The following is a 5,835-nucleotide window of genomic DNA, read 5'->3' as shown; positions in this document are numbered from 1 at the left end:
AGTTTAAGGAGGATTAGGGGGGTCAGGGGCTCTACCTTTTGGGGACCCAGAAACATCGAAGAGAGCCCTTGATAAAATTGAAGGTGGGTCCCCAGGGCCAGGATATTACTTTCCTGGTTGACACTGGAGCTGAAAGGTCTACACTCCAGTCATTACCTAAAGGGTGTAAATTATCTAGAGAAACTGCCACAGTAGTGGGAGCAAAAGGAGAACCTTTTGAAGTTAAGATAATAAAAGAGGTAATGGTAGAATCAGACTCCAAAATGGGCATTGGGGACTTTTTATTAGTACCCGAATCAGATTATAACCTATTAGGAAGGGATATGATTGTAGAATTAGGTATTCAAATCACAGTGGTGGAACAGGAAATCCAAATTAAGTTGTGCCCCTTGAGATTGGAAGATGAGGAAAGGATCAACCCTGAAGTATGGTATAATCCTGACAACGCTGGAAGATTAGAAATTACTCCCTTCAAGGTCACTATTAGAAATCCAGAGATGCCAGTAAGAATAAAACAATACCCAATGTCTTTGGAAGGGAGAAAAGGGCTGAAACCAGAAATCGACCGGCTAATCAAACAGGGACTACTGGAACCCTGTATGTCCCCTTATAATACTCCAATTTTACCGGTAAAGAAACCAAACGGGTCTTATCGTTTAGTACATGACTTAAGAGAAATAAACAAGAGAACAATAGCCAGGTTCCCAGTAGTGGCTAATCCCTATACGTTATTGAGTAAACTGAGCCCGGACAATCACTGGTACAGTGTAATCGACTTAAAGGATGCCTTTTGGGCTTGTCCTTTAGATGAAGTGAGTAGAGATTACTTTGCCTTTGAATGGGAAGACCCAGAGACAGGGAGGAAACAACAACTTAGATGGACGGTGTTACCCCAAGGTTTTACAGAATCCCCTAATTTATTTGGGCAGGCTTTGGAACAAATATTGGAGGATTACCAAACTGAACCTGGGATAACCTTGATACAATATGTAGATGACTTATTAATAGCAGGAAAAGATGAAGAAGCAGTAAGAAAAGAAAGTATAAAACTTTTAAATTTTTTTGGGACTTAAAGGATTAAAGGTTTCAAGAGCCAAACTACAGTTTGTGGAAGAAGAAGTAAAATATTTAGGGCACTATTTAAAACGAGGTGAGAAAAGAATAGACCCAGAAAGAGTGCAGGCTATTCTATCATTGCCAATACCTAAAAACAAGAGACAAATTAGACAAATTTTGGGTTTAACAGGATATTGTAGACAATGGATTGAGAATTATAGTAGTAAGGCCAGGTTCTTATACCAAAAGCTGACTCAGGATGGGTGGATGAAATGGACTCAGGAGGACACAGAAAAACTGAGGGAACTAACGGAGAGTCTGATGCATGCCCCAGTTTTAAGCCTCCCTGATTTAAAAAGACCTTTTTACTTATTTGTTAATATAGAGGAAGGAATAGTTTTTGGAGTACTAGCCCAAGAATGGGCAGATAAGAGGAAACCTGTAGCGTATCTATCGAAACTTTTGGACCCCGTAAGCAGAGGATGGCCTGCGTGTCTGCAAATGTTAGCTGGGTGCGCGTTATTAGTCGAAGAGGCTAGGAAAATTACCTTTAATAGCAATCTCAAGGTTTATTCTCCCCATAATATCAGGAGCGTTATGCAGCAAAAGGCAGACAAATGGATATCAGACACTAGGCTCCTAAAATATGAGGGAATTTTATTAGAAGCACCAAATTTTACCTTAGAAACAACTGCTATTCAAAATCCAGCTACCTTTTTGTTTGGGAATGTAGAAGAAACACCTTTGACACATAATTGTTTGATAACTATTGAAGAACAAACTAAAATTAGGCCTGACTTAGAAGAAGAAGAATTAGATGAAGGAGAAAAGTTATTTGTAGATGGATCCTCCCGGGTGGTAGAAGGAAAACGTCAATCAGGTTACGCTATCATAAGGGGCACAAACTTACAAGTAGTGGAATCAGGGGCTTTGGATAAGTCCTGGTCAGCACAAGCCTGTGAACTGTATGCCATCCTTCGAGCTTTAAAACTTTTGAAGGGGAAGGAGGGAACGATATATACTGATTCCAAATATGGGTTTGGGGTAGTACACACCTTTGGAAAATTATGGGAAGAACGAGGATTAATTAACTCACAAGGGAAGGGGTTAGTTCACCAGCAATTGATAATTGAAGTATTGCAAGCCCTGAGGGGACCCAAAAGAATAGCAGTAGTACACCTAAAAGGCCATCAAACAGGAACGGACCTCAAAACTAGGGGGAATAATGCAGCAGATCGGGAAGCTAAGCGAGCAGCAGCTAGAGAAATGCTTTTAAGGGAAAACCCGAAGAGGCAGGATAGATTAACGGAGGACACGGAATTAGTCTTCACCTCCGAAGAAGAGGACAAGTTAAAGAAATTGGAATTGTCTAAGGACAATGGAAAATGGATAACCCAGGATGGGCGGGAAATATTGCCCAAAGCAGTAGCCCAAAGAATTATGTATAAACTACACCAAGGTACACACTGGGGAGCTCAAGGACTAGCAGTAGAAAAGGTACAAACAAACCCCAATATTAATGACGAAAATTTGAATCGTTATTTAATTATTTTGGCAAAGTATAGGAGAAGTTTATGGGAAAAAGGAATGTGGACCCAAAGACCTCCTTTGGATCTTGTATTACATCAGGTGCAGCCCGGAGATTGGGTGTTAGTCAGAAGTTGGAAGGAAAACCCACTAGTACCGAAGTGGGAAGGGCCCTATTTAACACTGCTCACCACAGACACCGCCATAAGAACAGCCGAGAAAGGGTGGACTCATGCAAGCCGAATAAAGGGGCCAGTAGACCCTTCCAACTTCCCAGAGTGTCCGGCTCCTCAGTGGAAAGTAAAGACACCAACAGACGACCTAAAGCTGGTATTAACTAAGGTTACACCAGGGACGTCCGGACAAAGCTCATAGACTTGGAGGAAGGAAAGACGGTACGATTATAAATCCCTGCCCCTTAAGTAGTGGGAAAGACTGTCACCAGCAAACCAGGAAAGAATCCAGCGAAAGCTATCATTGACTTTGTGTCCCTATTTACCGAGCTTGAATTTTTAACAGCTAACTTTTGCATTTTTGTTAATTATTTAGCTTGCTGAACTTTTGTTATAAAATTGGTACAAGTTAAAACTTGTAAGAAGTTGTGATAAATCCACTGTCAGAAAAAGGGAGGGCCCATACTTACCAACCGTACTGGGAGGGATAGTTTGGGCATAACCTCAATCCGAGGCCTCAAAGCCGGGATTGGGGCCTCTTATTTGAATTTGGCAATACTGTTCTAACCAGCCTCTCGGCCCCCGCGAGGGTCAAGCCGTGGGCGAACCAACAGCTGCAGGTGCAACTCCCTGTGAACTCTCTCAAAGAGCGAGAGGAATGTAAGTTCCATCCCCAAAAGGATCCTTGCTGCCAAGAAGATAATAACCCTCGTAACTAGCAGCAAACTAGTTGACGAGCGAGGCAGAGGGATACTTGGTGAAAGGACGGAACCCCATGGAGCTTACAGGCAATGACCAAAGGGGCGAGAGGATTCGGGTTAGAAGGATGGGAAAATTGGGCAGACTAATTAACCATACCCACACTGGCAGTGGATTTTACTTAACTTTAATGTGGATGTGGATGATATGGTCATTGATCAGGACAGCACTAGGAGACAATGTACCAAGCCATGAACCCTTTAAATGGTCACTTATCAGATGGGAAGATCAACGGGTCATTGCAAAAACTACAACTTCGGGGGCCCCCTCTTTTAGATGTCAGCTGTGTGACATTATCCAGACTCAGCCCTGTAAGAATAAGGTAGGGTTCTATATGTGCCCAGCATCAAATCCAGGGAAGGCATATTGCAACTACCCTGGGGAATTTTTTTGTGAATATTGGGAATAGGAACAGGAGCAGCTGCCTTAATAAACCAACAAAAAGGTATGATAAACTTAAGAGCCTCAGTAGATGAAGATTCGAGTAGAATCGAAAAGGCGATAGATGGGCTAGTCAAATCAGTAAGGTCCTTATCAGAAGTAGTGCTCCAGAATAGGAGGGGTTTAGATTTATTGTTTTTACAACAAGGAGGGTTGTGTGTAGCCTTACGAGAGGAATGTTGCACATATGCAGATCACACTGGAATAGTGATAGATACCATGGCTGAGCTCAGGAAGCAATTGGAAAAACGTAAAAAGGAAAGGGAAGCACAACAGGGTTGGTATGAATCATGGTTCAACCACTCTCCTTGGCTCACAACGCTTTTGTCCACTATAGCAGGACCTCTAATATTATTTATCTTGATATTAACCTTTGGGCCTTGTATATTTAACAAATTGATAAACATAGTGAAGGGAAGATTGGAGGCTGCTCACCTTATGCTAGTTAGAGCAAGATATGAACCACTAAACAGTGAAAACGCAGAGGACTACTTGGAGCTCAGCAGAAAGGAGCTCACCAGGTTCAGTGAACAAAAAGAGTGAAATAGAAAAAGGGGGGATTGTGATGGGAACATGACTTTTTGTTCACTAGAAACAGGAAAGAATATATTGTAAATAGTTAACCAAGGGCTAGCAACCTTGTGATAGTTTACGAAGTTGAGAAACCGCAAAAGATAAACATTACTGAACTAATCAACTACAAGTTGTTCCGAGTTTCAGACTTAAGCAAAGGACACCAAGGAAGACTACTGGGGCCTTCATCAACGATCAGCCGGAGGCAGAAAACGACCCCTAGCAACTGGGTGGACATGCGCGGAAGGACGCTAGAGGGGTGACGTGGAGGAGAGTATAAAAGGAGGAACAGAACGACTCTCGTTGCGCAGTTGGTGGAGCGGTGACTCCCCCTGTCGCCCAGCGCTGTGCTTTGCTTTTTCTTTTCTGTGTTAATAAATTGGTTTTAATTGGCTTAAATGGCCCATTGTGCTCATTTATAACAGGGGGCGACCTGCGTCAGAAGGAAGCTGTTGTCGGGGTGACGGTGGAGAGGTGCAACAGACCCCGGGTCCGCAGCGGGCCTGGGTTTGCGGGGTTTGGGCGGGGGCGGCCTGCATCAGATTGAAGCTGTTATCAGAGTGACGGCGGAGAGGGGCAACGGATCCCGGGCCTGTAGCAAGTCTGGGTTTGCAAAATTCGGGCGGGGGCGGCCTGTGTCACAATGAACCTGTTGTCGGGTTGATGGCGGATAGAGGCAACGGTCCCCAGGCCTGTAGCAGGCCTGTGTTTGAGGAATTTGGGCAGGGGTGTCTTGCGTCACAAGGAAGATGTTGTCGGGGTGACAGCGGAGAGGGGCAACAGACCAAGGGCTAGTAGCAGGCCTGGGTTTTCATGGTTTGGGCAGGAGCGGCTTGCGTCACAATGAAGCTGTTGTCGGGGTGACGGAGGAGAGGGGCAATGGATCCCGGGCCCGTAGCAGGCCTGGGTTTGCGGAATTTCGGTAGGGGTGGCCTGCATCACAAGGAAGATGTTGTCGGGGTGACAGCGGAGAGGGGCAACAGACCCAGGGCTCGTAGCAGGCCTGGGTTTGCGTAATTTGGGCGGGGGCGGCCTGTATCACAATGAAACCATTGTCGGGGTTACTTAGTTAATTAGTTACTTAGTTACTTAGTTAATTCATTGTCACTAGACAATTAGCTGATGAAGTTCATTTGTTTATGAGTAAAAAAAAAAAAAAAACCCACTAGCTAACTACCTTTGAATTAAGAATCGAATTGGGATGAATCCTCTTCATTCAGTTTTAATTCATGAATTAGAGTTTGTTGCTACGCTAAGAGCAATCAACGCTCAATGGACACTCACATCGGCGGAAGTCATTTCCAGA

This window comes from Colius striatus, unplaced genomic scaffold (assembly GCF_028858725.1).
Source record: "Colius striatus isolate bColStr4 unplaced genomic scaffold, bColStr4.1.hap1 scaffold_44, whole genome shotgun sequence".
Taxonomy (NCBI): Eukaryota; Metazoa; Chordata; class Aves; order Coliiformes; family Coliidae; genus Colius; species Colius striatus.
This window is presented reverse-complemented; position numbering follows the sequence as displayed.